Here is a 21,733-nt window from a genome sequence, read left to right as displayed (position 1 = left end):
GGTCCTGGACTACAACTCCTATTAGCCGTATCGGCCATGCTGGCTGCAGCTGATGGGAATCACCAGTGCTATTTTTCTAGAAAAGGAGGTGCCAGAACTCACCATGAACACCTCTCTCATTCTCTTATAATGACAGTGGTGCCCACCTGAGAGGTGACGGAACTGAGTTCCGGTGAGTTCCAGATGAAAAAATAAAAGCCATAGGAAGCATAGTCCGAAACATCTGGAGGGCACCAGGCTGAGGAAGGTTTGTCAACGTACACATGTTTGCATCCATATCATGTAACAGCATAAGCTTCCTTTATAGTTTAAGCAATGCGAACTTGTGCTACTGGTGGCAACTATCTATGGATCACTTCTTGCTAAAAATCTGTTCTTTCAACACATTTTGTGACCAACACTTTGGCACACAAGTATTTTAATCAATCTTGCCTTTGTTGCGGCTAGGCAATTTCCTCCCATGTCTTGATAATTGTACTAGATATTATGAAGGCTGAGATATTTATCTCGGTGTAATTGGTAATACATGGCATAGTTTTCGCTTATAAGAGTTGCTCATTTAAAGTTCACGTAAAGTCTCTAAATAATCAGGTCTCCTGTACAAAGTGATAGAAAAGTTTACGGTTAGTAGAATGAAAATCCCGGGACTGTGAAAATCACTCCATAACGCCGTGGCATTCGAAAATTAAATTTCTGCAATAACGAATTACGATATAATGAGGTCACATTAGAGGAATAAGAGGCCCAGATGCCTCAATGATTTAATCTATCTCTTCCTGTAGGCCTGCACCTAATTTTAATGAGTATTTTGATAGATAACATATTTAGTTCAAAATAGGTCTTTGAAGACAGTTGTGAGTGTATTACATTTTAAAGATGCTGTGATAGAAATTCATTTCATTAACTAGCTGATAAGAAAAAATGACTCTACAAATGTATTGGTATCTGACATACTATTATGACCCATCTGCTCTAGTAGAGTAAAGTGACAGTAATATATCTTTATTGGGCTGTTGCCTTGAATGCTGCAGAGGCTCATTTTCCTTGGCTAATGAAAAAGCAAGTGACGTTAATGAAACAGGTATCATCTGAGCCTTAACTTCAGGGAAGAAGATGCAGGACAACAAGGAGAATAAAATGTTCCAAACGAGAATAACCAACAGGGGCTGTTTGAGGAAATGCACAGAAAATAACAAAACAGAACTAAAAATGGCTTTCTTCATTTTTTGGAGTCACACAATTATGACTTCCTGTCCATACCTAGTCAAGTTTTATATTGTGTTGATTCATCAACATTTAGTAAGCACTCTTTCAAAAAACACGCTTCTACTTTTTTGCAATTTGAGCTGCAATCCTTATTTATTTGTTTTTTGTTTGTTTCATAAAATTTATACACCACTTGACTGTGGTGCTCCCCCCCCCTAGAAAAATAGGTGCTGTTACTCACCATGAAGTTGCTGCAGTAAGTGCCACAATTTTAACCATAAAAAAGAGGTGCCACATAGCCTTGAGTGCTCTCTGAAACAAAGCACTCCTTGATTGTAAAACACACACACACACACACACACACAAAACTGTTTACAAAAGGATAAAATGACAATTCTATCTATATTCAGGTCTCAAGAAAATTGGGGGCTTAAAAGATAAACACCAACATCTTGAATTGAGCCAAGAGCCAGTCCAAATGAAAAGTTCATGTAACTTCCAGAAAACGTTAAAACCTATTGCGACTTCTACATGTCTTTAGGGTTTCAGTTGGATCTTTCCAATGGGCATTTTCTGGACCTTGGTTGCTGCTTAGAATATATTATTGTATAAAGCTTGCGATGTTTGCAGGCAGTCTTGAGGTGCAGTGCCAACTTGGTTTGCAGAAGCATTAGCTGAGACACAATTTCATGAGAGTCATTCAGCCTCCAGGGGAAGGAAATAAAAACCTAGAAAACATGATCTTAGGTGTCAGAATACTATTGAAATTCGTAGCAATAGGTTCCATGACTTTTAATGGACCAGGACTTGCAAGGGTACACACATAACATTTTAATACGACATATATAGATGCGACTCAGTGTTTCCCACTATAGGCCTATATGACTTTACCAGCTAAGCTGAAAATGTTTACAGCTGAACATTCAGATGAAAACAGCATTGAAACTGCTTCCTGCTAGCATCTGTTTAATGGTAGTGCTATAATGTCATTTATAATTAAGATTGGGAGGGACAGTCGTTAGTCAGTGGTGGTAAATTTAAAATCCAAGGGAAAAGACTGTGCAAACTTTTGGAACAATTCCCAAAGCAATATGGGGGCATTTCCCCCTCCTCAAAAAGCGGCTGTTGTGGAGATCTCCTGTATGTTGTTGATAGCAATGTGTGTACATATGTGATAGAGTAAACTCTGTTCTAGTAGTTATCATTACTGATAGTAATCCTGCCTTCATATTTCATTGTGCTCCATATTATAAACCTAATTTACTTTGCGCCTATCTGCGGTAATGCTTCTGAGACTTGCCATTCATATGGTAATGCTGTAAGATCAAGTTGACAGAAGAATTATGCTCATGCTTGAGTATTTGTGTATGAGTGATGTTTGTTTGCTGAAATGGTATGTGCTTGTTTAGGCAAAGAATCTGCATTATCTAGCTAACTGTCTGGTAGAGTGCTAAAAGCCCTTTGCATTTTAGTATGTCATAAAAGTGACAATGTTTCGAATCCTAGATTATATTGATAAACTGATTACTGTATATGCTTTCTTTCTTGCTTCCCTTCGAATTTGAGAGAGCTTCAGTACTGAACTTGAATGAACTGAACTCAGCACTGACCATTTTCTATTGCAGCTCAAATATTTGGTCTTAGGATGTGTGTAGAATTACACATCTCCTCAGTTTTGTGACATTTGGTGCTTGTCTTCTGAAAGCAATTATTAAATAAGCCTTCTTTTCCTTTTCCTTTAAGCATTTCTATCAATACTTAATATTAAGGCTACAATTGTATACACATTTAGGGTGCTTCCAAACTGGTGTTCATTTATTTAAATAGATGCTTCTCATGCATGCCTTTTTAAAAATAAGAATTTATTACAACTTTTACATAATGCAATAAGATAAAAGAAACTGATGTAAATAAAAGCAGAAACAGAAAGAGAAAGAGAAAAGAAAACACCAAAGGAAAACAAAAAAGAAAAGAGAAGAGAAATAAAAAGGACTTCCGATTTTCCATCTGCAAGTTACAGAAAAGAAATTATTCAGAATATTCACTCTAGACTGATACCCCGCCCTCCCCAGAATGCCAGCCCATATTTTATCCAACATTTAATGCAAATCTTTCTTTCAAGGAAAAAAAATCAATAAGTTGTGTTTTTTTAACCTGTTGCCAATAAACTTTGTGATACAGTCAAATCTTGGTTCTCGAACGGAATCCATTCCTGAAGCCTGTTCAGCTTCTGAAATGTTCAACAACCGAGGCACGGCATCCGATTGTTGCAAGAGCCTCTTGCACTCAAGTAGAAGCTGTGTCGGACGTTTGGGTTACGAAAAACGTTCAAAAACTGCAACATTTACTTCTGGGTTTTCGGCGTTCGGGAGCCAAAACGTTTGAAAACGGAGCCGTTCAAGAACCAAGGTTTGACTGTATCTGGTTGGCCCTTTATAATATTAAGCCCCTATCTGTAAGGACCATTATTTCAGAGTAAGTCCCACTGAAGTCAGGGAATCAGAAGTCAGCCCCATTGAGTTCCATGGGAATCACTTCTAAGTAATAGGGTTATCCTGCAGGTATTGTTAATACTAACCAGGCTGACTTGCTGTTGAAACCAAGTGCTTCTAACAGCAGAATGGTCAGCACAAAGCATCAAAATGATATAGTGAGGAATATCAGCCAGTGATGGCTTCCTATCGCAGTGCCAGGAGCCTCACAGTAGAGCACATCTTTGCTCCATGGATATACCGGTACATGGTTGTAAAAAGAACATTCCTTACTTACATGTTTGCACATCATTATTATATATAGTGGGGGGGCTCATAAAGTCCCATAAAGTGTTTGTTCAGGATCTCCAGTTGCCAGAAAGGTACCTGCTGGTTTCCTAGTTCTTTGTTGTTAGCCGCCCTGAGCCCAGCTTCGGCTGGGGAGGGCGGGATATAAATAAAATTTATTATTATTATTATTATTCTGAGAAAAAAAATCTAGTTTGATGACCTCTTTTTCTTTTCTTCTTTAAAGCCTCTAATGGTAAAGCAGTTCGAGACAGATTGATTTATTATTCATTTACTATTTCTGCCAATTCACTCAAGGCACTTCACAGTTTAAAACAACGGCTTACAATTTAATACATGTGAATAGATGGTTAAATTTTCAATAGACGGAGGGAGGGAGGAGAAAAATAAGCAAATCCAAGTCGTTGAAAATGCCAATTCAAGACAAGGAGGAGTCCAGTGGTCATTGACCTGAGCCAGGCCAATGGAGGGAGCCTTTTTGTTGCACTTCTACCTGTGAGGAAGCCAGCTGGGATGGGTACTGATATAAAGGGGAGGAGTCGGTTGTCCTCAGCTGAGCTAGATTGAGTGGTTCACTAAGGAAGTCTGAGGGCCAACCATGGAGTGCAGAAGGCAGAGTGTCTTTAGGAAATATACTCCAGCCTTGCAACTTCTCCTCCTTCTCCTCCTTTTGTTTTTATTGATGTTTAACACATGGGAGGTAACATGAAACCTTCTGATGATGCTGTATAATAACTTCCAGTTAGCCAATGCAGTTTATCTGTGCTGTGTATTTTGCTAGCCTGAATTCCTTTCAAGTCAAGCAGGGATTGTATTTGTCTTCAGTTAAATACATGCATGTAACAATATACTTTATTAAAATGTTTTAAAGATGCAAACACAAATATTCAAAATAGTTGCTGTCTTGTAGTGCTGCTAAATAAAAAAAAATGTCAAGAACAAGTCTGAGTTGAATATTTTTCTGCATTGTACCCATTTTCAGGGTTCACAGCCTTTAAAATCTTCCTTTATAGAAACCCAGAGACATAATTTTATTCCCTTTTACAAATCTCCCTCCATATTTTTGAGCCTCAGACAAAGCAGATGTCATTTTGAAAATGCAGATTTGCAAAATACTTAAAACCAGCCTTCTTCCAGAGCGCTGCTATGCTCTAGTTTCAAGTTGCTGGTAGAAAACATGTGCCAGGAATACCAATTATTATTTTTAACATAGTATTTTAAAAAGAAACAAAAAATGGCTTTAGATCAAAACAAAAACAATGTCCAATTTAATCAACCTGTGATGGAGTAGAATGAGATTGAACCTTGTTTCCATCCTTGTCTCCTTCCATTAATTAGAGGGATGACTCATGAGTTAAAGGGTTTTTCCAGAGTCTACATGAATACAAAAGGCTCTGGAAGAGTCTAGAAGTTACCTCTTTACCTCATAGACAGTGATGGGTGATTAGAGCTCGCCTATGCAGCCTCAATCTTCCTCTTTGTGGGTTGATTAAACATAAAGGTTGAATGCTTGCATAGGGCATCTATCTGTCCTTGGACTCTGGGATGACAAGGGAGTCAAAGGTGCCCCAAATGGATGGTAAGAAGACTGCAGAAAAGCTGAATGAATTATTTGCACATGTCTTTACAGTGGAAAATATAGGGCAGATCCCAGTGCATGAGTTAACTTTTGCAAGATGGAAGTCTGAAAAACTTAGCCAGACAGTGAGGGGTGAGAAATGAAATTCTTGGCCTAACTGACAAAACAAAAACAAACAAATCACTGAGTCCAGGTGGCTTCTACCTGAAAGTTCTCCAAGAACTCAAATGTGAAAATATTGATATTTTAACTAAGAGATTTAACTTGTCCCACAGATCAGCCTCCATACCTGAGGATTAGTAATGCAGTTAATGTAACACCAATTTCTAAAAAGGGATCTAGAAGGAAACCTGGAAATTACAGGCCAGTTAGCTTAATGTCTGTCCCATTTTCACTCCCACCCTGACAACAGGGTGTGACATCCCTGGTTGCCCATTAATTAGCATTTGCTGTTAGTGGTCGACCCATTCCGAAGCAAAAAGAAGGCTCTGAACAGCGGGACAGAATGGCTCACATTTAATTAACAGATGTCAGGAAAACTTTATGCTTCAAAGCTCTTTTGGGTGACCCTCCTGCTAAAATATGTATAAACCATGGAGGCTAAACCCCGGGGGGAATCCCAGGAGCATTTCCTGGATCATAATGATGCAATAGTTTCCTGTCCTAGTAATGGCTCTTGTCCCAGAGCACCTCAGCTTCCGAACTAATGCTTGCATTCCGTGAAAGCTACTGAAGTACCAGGATGCTGCTATAAATGGCTGGAGTGTGGTGCAGGCCCTTTCCCCACCCCCCTTAATTTCTTCCAACACAGCCTAATGGAGATTAAGAGCCATTAAGAGCTCTTTGCCTATGTACAGTTGCTATTGATCAGGCTAACTCACTTGTTCTAGCCAATGAACTCTTTACAAGCGTTGTCCCTTTCCCATGTTTTACTGGCAGAAGGAAACCTATAAACGTACAACATCCTTATCGGACCTTCTGCGTGCTTCCCAGTTGTGCTCAACAACTTTTAGCTCCTGCCACTCTCCATAAACAATTGTTCCTATGCAGGATTCCAACCATGTGCACATTGTTCTTCAATCTACATCTGAAGCGAGAGATGCAGCCTCATGAAAACACAGCAGACTCCTCCTTTCTATCCTACACCTGGTCTTCCTCTCCTTCTCACCACAATTCAACACTGTTTGGTCAATCCGCTCCGCATTGGCTGCTTAGCTTTCTGTGGAGGGAATGGTGGATTCATTATTTGTCATTTATAGAATGCCATCGTGCAGGGCTGGTCCTTACAAGCAACCCAAGCAGTCAATTGGGGCAAAGGTATTTTTCAGAGGTGCCAATGAAGATAAGAGAAATGGGCTTCAGATATCTGGCTGTCAACAAAACGGTCTGTTCTGTGGCATTGTTCAGATTATGCAGTGTTTATGCGAGGGTTGCTCATCCAGTGTCCACTTTGATGTGATTTTAAAGCCACCATTAACTGTTTAATTTTATCGGCTTTGTCTTGCTGATAGTTTTCACAATGCTCTTTTAGGTCATGTTGTTTTTAGTATGTAATCAGTATGCTTCCCCTGCCTTCACCTCAATCTGGAGAAAGTTAGTCATGCCAAAAGTCCCTCTGTACTCAACGGGACACCTTAGAGATGACTAACCTATGACTCATTGATTTCAATGGGAATTCAAAGGGGCTGACTAACTTTGGATTTGAGACATTGCATTTTGATTCTTTGTAAGCTGATTTAGGAACTGGTCTGAATACATCTCTCCAATAAAAATATAATAAACAATAAATGGCTCAGGAAAGGCACACAATTGCCTCACATCCTTCTATTTCTTCAGAAGATCAGACATATACAGCCTTGCATGATGTTGGAGTATTTAAGTTTGAACCAGAAGGAGGAGCGGAGACGCGAACCTGGTTCACCAGATTATGAGACTACCGCTCTTAACCACTACATCACACTGGCTCTCAATTGGGCCCCTTCATTCACATTTATACCGGTTTCCATTCAAAACAGAACTTTTGTAGAATTGTGTCCTACTTGTCAGTCCCCACAGAAGGGTAAGCCGCTAAAAAGCAAAGGCCCAGGATTAGAAAATGCAGTTTTGTACAGATGTGTGGCAGTTCCCGTTCTCTCTTAACAGATGGGTGGCTCCCAGGAGTGCTCTGTTGCCTTCATTGAAGGACGACTTCTCCAGCAGGGAATAAACAAACACACAAGTACACCGCTCTCTTTGGGGAGTGACTGTGGCACAAATCTCAGGCCTGACAGCTAGAAGAGAGTCTCTTTTCTGTTACATATTTATTACTCACATATTTGAAACCAATGCTTCAAGGAACAATCCACTGCTTATATCAAATATTTTGCCCTCATAACTTTTTTTGAAAAACCCTCTAATAAAGAGGTGTCCTTTCCCTCATATGACCACCCCAATACAACCTTCTTTATCCTCATATGACACCCCTCTCCAGTTACTTCACGAGGCAAATCAAAATGGATTAGATATAGTTTTAACTTTTTATTCTGCTTGAAAAATGGCAGTACTTGATCCCTAGATGTAAGACCTTAAGAATGTGGGATGTGAAACCCAAGAGCAGTCAAGTACAACATCCCTAGAGTGGACATAAAAGGGGATGTCTGGACCAGCCAGTTGGAACTTCCTGTTTCTCCTAGGCTGGGACAGACTTCCTCTGCATGTGACTAGAGGTGGGCATGACCTCACCTGCCCAGGTAACAAAAGAGCAGGACTGGTCAGCCATCTCTCTCTCTCTGACAACATTCGTCGAAGAAGCAACATTTGCTTAGCCTAAGATGCTCTCTTGGCTTCCAGACAAGCGAGGACAAAGGGACTGTCTCTTTATGGGATAGATTCCAGGTATATTAATTTTGTAACTGAAGTCTGCCTTCTGGGATCCATCTGTGAACAGAATGTGAGTGAGTAAACTCTTTTTTATACTTTTATAGAAGACTGTGTTGTGTCTATCTTTTTATGAGGGACTAAAGGGGAAATTACCAACGAAACATATTTTTGAGGCTTTAGCGAGCCTGAACAAACGCATCCGCTGTGCAAGTTTAAAAAGGGGAATGTTGCTCTGCTAAATTGTGCAACTTGTTAACACAAGTTGTAAAGGATATTATCAAACAATATATCCTCTCCTGTATCCCTGAACATTCCCACAAAAAAGGACTCCTGATAGTTAAGTCCAGTCACACTAAAAACACCATCCTCTGATTCGGAAACCCCTTTGTCTGGTGTAGTTTCACAGTGGCAAGGTAAAGGAACTTCACAACAGCCCTGGGGTGGGAGCCACTACTGAGAAAGCCCTCTGCCTGGCTTCCTGTAGCTTTGCTTCTCACAGTGAGGAAACTGCCAGAAGGCCCTTGGTGCTGGATCTCAGTGTCCAGGCTGAATGATGGGCGTGGAGACGCTCCTTCAGGTATAAAGGGCTGAGGCCATTTAGGGCTTTAAAGGTCAGCACCAATACTTTGAATTGTGCTCGGATGTATACTGGGAGCCAAAGCAGGTCTTTCAGGACCGGTGTAATATGGTCCCAGAGGCTGCTCTCAGTCACCAGTCTAGCTGTAGCATTCTGGCAAGATGTTGCAGGATAGAGCTTTGCATGCTGCACAACCTGCCCTGTGCCTTCTAAGCTAGTCTGTTGCACTCAGGTATGCTGGAGGTTGCTGTCTTTTCACTAGTGCTGATGTGAAGATTCAACTGATACTCCATTCAGCTTCTGTACCACCTTGTCCTTTGCCTCAGGCAGCAAAATGTCTTGGGCCTCCCCTGAATGCCCAATGTCTTTAGCTGTCTTTAGGTCACTGCATATTTCCAGAGAAATGTGAATGCCACTTTGCATCATGGTGGTCCATTCATAATTCAACAGGAATCTCGTTAAATATCGTTTAAACTGACTTGTGATAGTGTTTGAAGCAAATGAGAAGCAGGGCATTTGCTACTGCAACTTGCCGAGATATGCTAAGCACATAAAATGAGCCAAGTCCTTTTGATCAAAATATATAAAATTATTATTCCTTTATAGCATGTCACCATGAGCATGACACTTCTATTTGAACTGATAAATGTTTCCTATTTGAGTCCCTTTTTTGAAGGCAGATTTATGCCATACTCTTTCCACCACATGGACAGAAAACTCAAACACTTAAGCAATTTTAAAATATTTAATTAGCCACATCTGAGTGTCCAATTTTCAAATGAAAGGGGAAAGTAAGCCCACATTCACTCTGATTTTCTTTAAGCACCAGAAATCTATGAAATGAACCTGAAATTTAAGAGAGCAGATATGGCTACATTTCTATTTTAATAGTGAAATGTTTTAACATTTATCTGTCACCAGCAGGACTCATATATATTTCAAAACAAAAGGAAAGAATGCTGAAATATAAAGCATAACATTCCTAAAAAAGTCAGAATATACATGCGAAGATTCATGCAATTCTGAAATGTGGGTGTGGTCAGCAACTAAAAACTTTTTATTTCAGCCTCCTTTGGGGTGGGGGGGAGAAACCTTTAAGCAATTTACATAACACAATATGTAAATAACTCTTATGGGAGATCATGTCTACATATGGCAGGTACCTCAACCCACAGCAACCTTTTTTGCCTGCTCCTTCCTATCAATGTCACAGGTTGGAGTGACTGGTAAAAGCAAAGTCCATTCATTGGATGGTGAGAGAATCACATCTGCATTACGCTCATCTAGTTCAGCCACCTCCTGTACCAAACACACAGTGCAAGGACCACTTAGTGCAAGGCCGCGAGTCACTGAAGTGAGGAATCAAAACCTTTATAAGAATGGGTCAAAGTAGGCACTGTAAGGCTGCAAACACATACCTAAGTCACAGGTGGGGCACCCTTTGCAGCCCAAGGGCTACATTCCATGGTGGTCAGCCTTCTGGGAGCCACAGGTGAGTGGTGAACATGGCCAGAGACAAAGGTAGCTGGGACAAGAGGCAAAAGTGGCTGGAACAAAGCATATGATGTCCATCCTTTGATGAGTAGTCAACAGTCCTCGGTGCAAAAGCCAGCCATTTCAAAGTAAACACTGCTCTGTTGGCAGCGCTGCAGCGCAAATTGCCTCAGAGCTTCCTTAATAGAGTACACATGCACATTCACCAGGATGCTCCAGTTAATGACATCCTGAAACTTTTCACATGTAAGCTCCTTTGGGACAGCTCAGCTCTCACAAGTCTATCGATTCAGAGGTAGGGTATCTGGACAATGTACCCATCCGCTGGGATGCAGTTATTCCAGAGACAGGACAAGGGCAATAAATAATAATGATATTATTAGCGGTGTGGACTACCATATAAGAAGAAGGCATTTTTTTAAAAGCCATCTTCCACTTTGGGATGTGGGAATGGGAGTAGCATAGACAGGAAATGCTATCTAATTTAATTGGAGAGCAAAAGTACTCATGGAATAGAAACATTAGGAATACCCAGTAGGTTTAGCATCTTCTAATGGCTGAATTTTGTTTGTCAAAGGCATGCCTCCTTTTCAGTAGTGAATATAGTTCTGCCATTTTGGAGAATGATCACACTTTCTTGTTATAAATATCTGTCAAACACAGTTTATGCGTGGTCTGACTGAGAACACATGGTGCAGTTCCTTTGTTGAAGGTAAACATGTCTAGGTCCTGCCTGATAGCTCTACCTCTCTACGAGAGCCAGTATGGTGTAGTGGTTAAGAGCGATAGACTCGTAATCTGGGGAACCGGGTTCGCGTCTCCGCTCCTCCACATGCAGCTGCTGGGTGACCTTGGGCCAGTCACACTTCTCTGAAGTCTCTCAGCCCCACTCACCTCACAGAGTGTTTGTTGTGGGGGAGGAAGGGAAAGGAGAATGTTAGCCGCTTTGAGACTCCTTAAAGGGAGTGAAAGGCGGGATATCAAATCCAAACTCTTCTTCTTCTTCTCTTCTACCTGAGAAGACCAAGTATGCCACTATAAGTTCTGTGATGGAAGAAAGAGAGAAGAGCAGGCCTGAGATAGTTGTTAGGCTGCTGGATTTACATTGGGGAGAGCTGGATTCGAATCCCCAACCAGTCACAAAACTTCCTCACTATCTCTCCACCTGGCCTACCTCACAAGGTTGTTATGAAGATAAAATACTCCACTCTGAGTAAATATGTGAAATAAAAGAGAGAATTGGACACCATTGTTCTGTTTGTTCAGCAAACATTTATCTCTGTACTTTGCCATTTCTACTCTAGTTTGGAAATAAATAAATAGTAATAATAATATGTTCAGAAAGCTGAACATTGTGGACATCAGTATCCTTCTCTCCTCTGTATTTTGTACAGAAATACATGCCTTTGCTTTTGTATGCTATTTATATACAGCTTCTCTAGAGAGATCCTTCCCCCTCCCCCCTCCCACAGAGGCTCCTTGTATCTTCATACTACAGTGAGCCACCACCTGATGTCCTATTTTTTCATTGGCTCTTGCTGTTGCTGAACCTTGTGGGCTCAACTAGCTCCAGTACTGGCTACAGATTTCCTGTAGTGAGACAGAATGTTCTCCCTCCCACTTCCCTTGATGCTTTCCTAAGGAATGGATGCATCGCGATGAGGTCGCATGTTCACTGGCACAACCTTGCAACTTCCCGTACAGCTGGGAGGTGATTCTGGAAGCAAGGAGATCACTGATTATGCTCAGCTGTTCTGCAAAAGCAATTGTATCTCAGCAAAACAGCAATGTGCGGCTGCCCCGAGATATTGATTTAGGGTCAGGGAATTTGTATTCTCTCTAAAGAGACCGAGATATCCTTTCAACCAGACAGTAGCTATTATTTAGCAGGAAGTTAGGAAGAACAATTCACTTCTGTGGCTGGGCTTTTTGTGCTTATACCGAGAGGCAAGGTCACACGCTGAGCAGATCGTCATGTGGCTTTAAGGTGGCTGGGGAGTCTGATAGGAAATACATTGCAGGATGAGTCAAATGTCACACTTATGCAACGGTAACATTAAATATCAGTGCCTGAGTTAAGCGATGTTATTTCACACTATCAGAGGGTTTCGTGAAATATGTCTTGTTTGGTTCCTTCCTCCAGGAAGCCTTTCTCTGTTCTTACATCTCAGTGTGTAATGATAAATAATGCATTGTCTTCCCAACTGTCTCGATAATACTGCTTTCCTTAATGGTATAAAGGGATACATTTCAAAAAGAGAATGAAGGGAGCATAGAAATGGAAATTAACCCCATTACCACCAGCTTTGTATTTAGCAATAATGATGACTGACAATTCCTGGGTTAAAGCGAAAAGTAGGCTAGATTTTGTTTCCTTTCTCTCCCTCTCTTTTTAAAAGCAAGTTCCGTTCTTTGTTCTTTGGTGTGTTTTTTTGCATGTGTCATTGTAACAACTGTCATGTAAGGTTAACGACAGCCTCTCATTACCCTTGTCAAATATGTAATAATGTGGCCCAACAACAGGGCTGAATGGCTCCTGCTTGTCAGATCCCTATGTTTTGGGTAGCAGATGGTCACTCTATTTGGAGAGGCCCTGCTCAGATCCACCAGCCCTATCCCGGACACGTGTGTACAGAAAGCATTTTTCTCTGATGGTGCAGCTCATGGATGGAATACTAATTGGCTGCAGCAATACAATTAAGGTTTTTTTAAAAATAGCTCTTAGTCTGTTTTGGTCAACAGAAGGAGAAAGATATAAGGGACTTTCCTCTTGTCTTTCTTCTACTAGTGTGATCTTAAATATATCAAGTAGAATCAATGGGACCACTTACATATGCTTAGGATGGGAACAGAAAGGTGGCAAAGTAGCCTTCAGTTATTTCTGGCACCCATCTCTCTATCTGTCTGGAAATTCCATAACCTTCACATATTCTTGCGTAGCTTCATTTTCCTTTCTAATGTTTTTATTAAGACGGGAGCAGCAGGAGGAAAACAGATTTGGCTGTAAGCAAATCCAATGCAATTTATAGATGAAATTGTTATCCACCTATTAGCGCAAATACGCTTAATTTGCATAGCTTAGTAACCTTAGTTGGATTATGGTATTTGTTTATTGCAGAATTCAGAGTGTTTTAATGAACTTTAAAAGAAGATAATAATGGGAGAGGGAGCAATAAGGATGGTTAAATCTGACAAGTATCCAAAAACATGGTAGTTTTTGTGATTGCTGGAAGTCAAAGTTGCCCATGATTCAATGTTAGTTTTCTGTTAAGCAGACATAGCCCCTACATTTGCTACCTGTCTTCATGAGGTCCAGAAACCCTACCCATCCTCATTCGGTTTTCACCATGACAACCTGAGATCATAATTTCCAACAGAGGATTTCCCCCCTCCACCACTATAACAGACAAATGCAGGTAGTGCGCCAAAAGTGGAAGTATTTTCTTTCTGATATAAGTGTGCTATAGGTAAAAGGTATAGGACCCCTGGACGGTTAAGTCCAGTCAAAGATGACTATGGGGTTGCGGTGCTCATCTTGCTTTCAGGCCAAGGGAGCCGACTTTTGTCCACAGACAGTTTTGCGGGTCATGTGGCCAGCATGACTAAACCGCTACTGGCACATGGAGGATCGTGACGAGTGCCAGAGCACACAGAAATGCCATTTACCTTCCTGCCACAGCGGTTCCTATTTATCTACTTGCACTGGCATGCTTTTGAACTGCTAGGTTGGCAGGACAGAGCAATGGGAGGTCACCCCGTCGCACAGATTTGAACTGCTGACCTTCCGATCAGCAAGTCCAAGAGGCTCAGTGGCTTAGACCACAGCGCCACCCGTGTCCCTAGTTAGTGTGCTATATTTGTATGCACACAAAAATATACAGCAGAAGCCTACCAAATTATTCTCAGAAAGGTCAGGAAACATCCATTCCCTTAAGTCATACAATGTTAAAAGCAAAAACAAAAAACACAACAAAGACACACACACCCTCAAGTTGCCTTGGGACTGGAGAGCAGAAGGGAAGCACACTCTGGCTTTTGCCATCGGTCAGAAGACTTAGAGCCTCTGGAAGACTACACCTTCTGTTTCCCAGAAGGAACATCTAGCCTAGAGAGGGGCAAATCTGTCAATTTCAGTTTCTCATATTTCCAGCCATAAATTCACTTCCCCACATTTGTACATCAGCATGCTTTTTAAAAAAAGTCCTTGTGAAAATTCACAAACATTTTTAATGAAAATTTCACCCAGCATATACATGTTTTACCTAATATGCACATTTTTGCAACACAATTTCCTCTAATAGAATTCATTTTTGCGTGCTATTTTCACTAATCAGTGCATTTTCATGCATCCCAGTACATGCATTTTTTCTACACGTCACTTGGTTAGAGAACTGCAAAACTCAGAGAAGTGCGAATTTTGAAGGCTGGCTGTGATTCAGTTCACACAATGTTTGAGAAAGTGCAAATTAGGTAGATTTGCCTTTAGAAGTAAGCTGAATCTAATTTCTCCTTCGTGCATATTCTAGCTCCAACTAAAGGGACCAAAGGAACAAGAGGCATCTAGCCTGAACTAGATATAAATGACCTCTAATAGGTCATCACTTCATTCTGTCTTGAAAAACTGATTTTCCTCTTCTGTCTTTCCCCTACTATCCCATTTCTTATCACTGTAGTTTGCAAGCTTAAAGGCAGGCCCTCTAATTCTCTTTCTTTATTGATGTAAGCTACTTTGGGAGACAATAATTGTCTGAAAAGGAAGATAAAAATGCAACAAACAAACATCTGTACTTAGCTTCGTGTGCCAAGATTTCATGCTCCCATTCTCAACTTCTTCTCTTCCTGCATCTTGAAGCTCTCCACATCATCATTACTCATGATATAAGAACCATGTTGCCAATGTGTTATGAACTCACTGTTAAGACTGTTTTCATGGAAGACAATCTTATTCGACTACGACTGATTGCCAAAGAAGAAGAAGAAGGCACCCAGTACATTGAAAACAATTGAATAATGTTTCTTGTAGCCTTTTCTGAGAGATTTTTTTTTTTGGGGGGGGGGGAAGGGAATCTAGAGGGAAATATCTGGGTGAACTGATTGAATACGCTTAAACATTTGCCAGTCAACATGACCATTTCAGGTGCAAATAATCACTGAGCATCAGAACGGTTCAGGTTGATCATCGTTGCATAGGCCATTGAATTTCAACCAGTCTTCCTTGCATTAAAACCCATCATTTATGGTTGGGTGGCGTGGCATTTTCGTTCTTTTCCGGAGCAACATATGAATCAACCTTTGGAGACATTAGTCATAAATCTTTTATCAGCAGAGAAGAGCCTTTGCCAAACATTTTCAGAAAGTTTGCGGTGAACAGTACGCATGGTGGCATCATGTTTTCTTTCTCGGTCTCCAATGGGAGCTGTCAGGAAATGAGGGCAGTCATCAAAAAGGCTGGCTCAGCAGAAGTCTGCATCCCTTCAGAGCTCTTCTCTAGTGCTGTGCTTCCTCCCCCCACCCCAATAACACATTTGACAAACAGCTTCAGGACACCAAGGGGGTGATTTCATAGAAGGAGGGAAAGTTTTATTTTTATTTTTTTATTTAAAAAATGCCTTAGAATCAAGCATCCTCTCATGCATAAATGATGCCAAAGCACTGCAAATGTGTTCCCACTTAGCACATTACATTTATCTTGAAGACGAGGGAAACTCAGCAGTGTAACTTTCAGTCACAGCTACTGCTGTTAATAAATGCTAAGATGCTAAAGATGCAGGGACAAAGTGGATGAATGGGTGTAAAAAAATCAGGCAAGTTTGGGGACCTCTCCAAGGGTATTGCTCCAGTGGAAGTAAATAATCCCTTTAGGAAGAGCAAGACCTCACCATCTTCAGGAAAAGTGGACATAAGACAACATTTTCAGACATACACAGGTGGCGTCAAGCAGAAACAAGTGAATGCGCCAGTAGGCTTTCTTATGCTAACTCACAGCTTGTTTGCTGTTGGAAATGCAGGGAAACTCTGGGGGAAAGCAGCGAGTGCAAAAGTTCACTAAACAAAAGAGCAAGGTTGCCATATGCCAGAGTGGTTTTTTGGGAGGTTGGTGGGGGTGGAATGAATTATATTTTTGGCCACATGGCAGTTCTCTCTCTTTTATTTATTATTTTAAACACACACACACACACACACACACACACACAATGCTAGTCAACGTGTGTTTTAAAGTTATATTCGTTTAAAAATTATATCCCAGCTGGTTCTTCCCACCACTCCTCTGTGTCCAAAGAGTCCATGACAAGTCCCCTCTGTCAAAGCCTTACTTTACAATACAATAGACAACAAAATGTCGTACACAATGGGTGGAATTCACCTAACTAGTCCTGTCAGCAGAAGCCCTGTGTGTGATCTTCCACTTGCGCAATGGGACTTTCCCCATTTTGTCCCTCCATGTCCTTGAAATTGGCTGGGGGGGGGGACAGTGCACAGGGGATGGGAGAGCAGGATCATTCTGTCTAGCAAGCTGAAATGCTGGCTCTGGTAGAACATTCAGCATAGCCTGATGCTGAATTCCTCCCAATAACCAAATAAAGTCCTAAGAGTACTATTATGAATTTCGTAACAAAAGTGGTATCATTAACTATCAGGATACCTTGAAGCTTGTCTTTAACACCTCTTCCCAAGAGTTCTTGAAACTGTGACCAAAAGCTATCGAGTGTATCTGTGTTAACGGTCTCGTTTCTGCCTATCATAATTATATGTAACATTTCTGCCTTTACACTGATTTATTTTTACTCTGGCTCCCCCCCCCCCCCTGCTCTCTGGCAATAACTTTGAAACTGTTTCACAACTGTATTGTAACCTGTATTTTTATCTTGTGAATGCCCCGGATCTTTGGATGAAGGATGGTAAATAGAGTAAGTAAGTAAGTAAGTAACAACAACAACAACAACTGTTTCCTTTATATGTTTCTGTTGTTGACTATTCTTTTAAACCACCTTGAACTAAATGGGGCAAGGAGTGGTACAAATAATTTAAATACAGGCATACCTCGGGTTAAAGTCGCTTCAGGTTGAGCATTTTCAGGTTGCGTTCCACGGCGACCCAGAAGCAACGGAATGGGTTACTTCTGGGTTTTGCCACTCGCGCATGCACAGACGCTCAAAATGACGTCACATGCATGTGCAGAAGCGGCGAATCGCAACCCTCGCACGCGCAGACGTGGGTTGCATTCTGCTCAGGATGTGAACGGGGCTCTGGAACGGATCCTGTTTGCATCCAGAGGTACCACTGTAAAATAAATAACAAATACCAGCCAGTCATTTAGAACTTTCCCCCCGGCCCAGCAAATTGAACTGTTTTGGCCACTTCCTGAGTGATGGAAAAGTGCTGCCTAAGAAGGGAGTTTAATAGGACTAGTACCTAATCCGAGATCAGGGAGAAGAGTCGGTGGAAGAAGATTGGAAGAAATTTAAAATTTACTTACAGAAATATTGTAAAATTTTTGAATGTGAATGACGTTGGAATGAAACGAAGTGGCTCTAGCAATATGATTAGAAGTTACAATAAGTGAGGAAAATAACTAAGGGTAAAATAAGAGGGTATGAATTTGCTGAACAAACCTATAAATGGAATACAAAAAAGGGAGGTGTGAGGAAGTCATGAAAATAAGTTAATGAGTGGTACAATATTTGAAAGAGTGTTTTTTTCTTTTTAATTTTTCTTTTTAAATTTTGGTTTTTTGTTTTTTGTCTGTTTTTGTGATTTTGTTTCTAAACTTTTATTTGTAAAATCTGAATAAAGATTATTTTTTAAAAAATAATAATAGGACTAGTACCTAAGAAGCCCCCTTTTTTCACAGTGGAGCAACCCAGAGTTCAACACTCCCAAATTTGCTTGCTTCCAGCTAGATTATTTTGCTCTCTTGTAGATTTGCAGTGCATTTTCAGTGCACAAAGCAGGCATTTTTTAAACTGCACGATGCATACAAAATGTGTATGTTCCTGGTGAAGGCATTCAAAAGGAGTGTATTTAGATAAGAAGTAAGCATTCAGATTGCATAAATGGGATGGGACAGACCTATGATTGAATGCCAGCAAGACTGAAATGGGATGGAATTATCTACTCGGCCCATCTCTCATACTCACTGCCACTGACATTACCCCGATTTGGCATACACCCACCGAGCTTCAGAAATTGAGGGTGCATTTGAAACAAGGCCTCCTTGAATGATCTGAAGGCCAACTGAAGAACATAATGTATGCGCTGAATGTGAGGATATTCTCCCTCAAATAACCTGTATCCAAGCCATTTAGGTATACACATTGTGGTTTAACAGGTCTGTGAACGTTAGCTGTGTGAGGGATAAACTGCACTTCCCACAATTCTTTGGGGGAAGCTGTGTGGATATGACATCTTTCAGTGGATGTGACTGAAAGAACATTTGAACTGGGCTCAGTGCTGAATTTATTTCATAAGGGAAAGCTGGGGTGGCCTTAATTAAATCTGCAAGCCCTGTCGCCCGATACTCCCCTATTTAAGCCAAATCATATCCCCAGCTGCAGGCTTCAAAGAACAATAGCTAAGGGGCCATCACAAAGGTTAGGAGGTCAGTCTCCTTCTGGCCCTCCTGCAATTCAAGAAATTATTGGGCCTAGAAAGCAGCTGTTAACTAGTGTGGATTTATAAGGGTAGGTTAACATCATCTCTATAACCACCCCCATTCCAGAGTTGGGTCACTGTGTTCTTCGGCCAAAGTTTCCTGAACACTTTTCAAAGGCAGCCCCAGGAGAGTGCAAACAAGCCTCCTGTAAGAAGCTTGCTGAAGCTAAACGAATCTCTTCCTGACTTTCTGGGCAGGGGGCTGGAAAAAAAAATGACATGCAGTTGAGCACAAATGTGCATTGAATTTCTTTTTTTAAAAAAATTACAATGTGCATCGACCTTTAAGGAACATATACACTCCTTCAGAACTATCTCAGCCATAGGCAACTATAAAAATGGCTTGGGAATTCAGTGGTGTTTTGCTGCCATTGTTCTCCTAGAGACATTGGCAGAGACAAGAAGGCAAGGGATTGAGAACTGCACTATCTGGGATCATTCAGTGCATGTAACCACACCGTTATTGCAAAGTGGAGAGTCTATTGCACCACAGCATTTAAGGACCAACCTACATGTGACTTGGGGTTTCTGTGATTGCAACTTTTTCTTCTTCAAAAAACAACCTCAGAATCCTCATTTTGGATCGGGGCCATGATATGGAGAGGAGGCTAAATTTTTGACACTGTGCAGATTTCCTGAGCAAATCATGCCCCCCCAATCTGGTATTAGTAACTGTGGAAGGAAACACATACAGACAAAATACCCACCCTTAGCAAGCAGCAACTGCCTGATGAATAGAAACTGTGGGAGCAATTTATTTATTGACCAATCAAAAATTATTTCCTCAATATAATGCATTTTTATATGTCATTTCCACTAATATTTTCATCTCTATGCATACTTTTACCTAATATGTGCAAATTTTGTTAACCTTGGTTGGTTGGAAAACTGCATTGCAAAATTCAGATAAATGCGAATTTCAAAGACTGGCCATGTTTCTTGCTCCCACATTGTTTCAGAAATGATGAATTTGATAAATTTGGCTTTAAATGTGAACTGAATTGAATTTCTCCCCTATCCCTAGTTGTGGACTTGGCCATTCAAGCAACATATGGGGGGCAGTGAGTATGGTGCATGGGGTTCACATGCTAGCTTGACTCCAGTGTTACCTATCCCATTTGCACATTCCTAATCTTCCTGCATTGAGTAGGAAGGTCTAAGCAGGACTTCTAAATATGATCAGATGAAAATGCTTAGAAACCTCCAAGTGATCAGGAACCTCAGTAACAGAGGGCTCCCAATTTCACAGAGCCTTCTATCCATATTCAGCTGAACACAGTTGAGCCCACTTAAGACCTTTATACTCAACATGGGATGATTAGGAATGCACATGTAGACTGGGGACATTGGAGCTGCATGGCCTGTGCCTCTGACTCCCTTCCCCTTCAAATAGGTATTTTATGCCCAGCATAACTGTGAACTATTCACCACATTGGGCCACAAGGCTAACATGGGTCACTAACAGATTAGCTTGTTGTGTTGTTCACATGAAGGTAAAGGGACCCCTGACCATTAGGTCCAGTCACGGACGACTCTGGGGTTGTGGCACTCATCTCGCTTTACTGGCCGAGGGAGCTAGTGTACAGCTTCCGGGTCATGTGGCCAGCATGACTAAGCCACTTCTGGCGAACCAGAGCAGCACATGGAAACGCCGTTTACCTTCCCGCCGGAGCGGTACCTATTTATCTACTTGCAATTTGACATGCTTTTGAACTGCTAGGTTGGCAGGAGCAGGCAAAGGGAGCTCACCCCGTCACGGGGATTCGAACCACCAACCTTCCGATCGGCAAGTCCTGGGTTAAACCATAGAGCCACCCACGTCCCGTTGTTCACATGGCTATACTGTACCTAAAAATACTTGGGGATGTAACAGAGAACACCGCTGCCATGTTGAATTCAACCAAACATTCAATTATTTCAGCTGTTTGTTCACAACAGAAGCCAACCAACCAGATTCCTCTAGACAGGCAGAGGACCATATCTAGGCAAATTCTGGAGCATTTCTGATGCTCCTGGCTCTGTTCCACAATATCCAACCAGTGCGCTTGAAACTGGCATTTGGTTGAGTCGCAGCTGATGTCCAGTGCACATCCTTCCAGCAGCGCATAGGTCAACTATGGAACTCACTCTCACAGGAGGCTTTAAAAGACAAATTCATGGAGGGAAAGGTTAGCAAAAGCCACTCAACATGATGGCTATGTTCTACGTCCACAGAGACAGTTTGCTTCTGAATACCAGTTGCTGGGAATCGCAGGTGGGCAGTGATGTTTCACTCAACCAGAACACAAGCTTCTGGTTGGCCACTGTCAGAAGAGGATGCTGGACTAGATGGGTCATTGGCCTGATCCAGCAGACTTTTCTTATGTTCTAATGGTCTTAGAATACGTATTTAGAATACAAAATAGATTATCTTAGAATACAAGATAATCTTGTAACTTAGAATACAAGATAATACGTATTATCTTGGTATTTGACATGTCTGTTTGCTTTGCATTAAGTGGAAGGTGAGTTCATAATGTGGTAGTAAAATAACCAAATGAGCACATCCCTTCTGCAGCCTAGTGTCAATGCATGACATAAATTGAA

At 41.2% G+C, this 21,733-nt stretch overlaps 1 long non-coding RNA gene across 1 annotated transcript; it reads right to left on the bottom strand.

The window, feature by feature from the left end:
* Positions 1 to 4,172: 4,172 nt before the first annotated feature.
* LOC144328697 (uncharacterized) lies at positions 4,173 to 21,529 on the bottom strand. The gene is made up of 3 exons (XR_013393918.1): positions 18,324 to 21,529; positions 11,510 to 17,908; positions 4,173 to 11,241 (listed from the first exon to the last, which is right to left on the bottom strand). It is a non-coding gene; the product is annotated as an uncharacterized LOC144328697 (long non-coding RNA).
* Positions 21,530 to 21,733: the final 204 nt, after the last annotated feature.

The sequence above is a fragment of the Podarcis muralis genome, chromosome 8 (assembly GCF_964188315.1).
Source record: "Podarcis muralis chromosome 8, rPodMur119.hap1.1, whole genome shotgun sequence".
In the NCBI taxonomy this organism is placed as follows: Eukaryota; Metazoa; Chordata; class Lepidosauria; order Squamata; family Lacertidae; genus Podarcis; species Podarcis muralis.
This window is presented reverse-complemented; position numbering and strand designations above follow the sequence as displayed.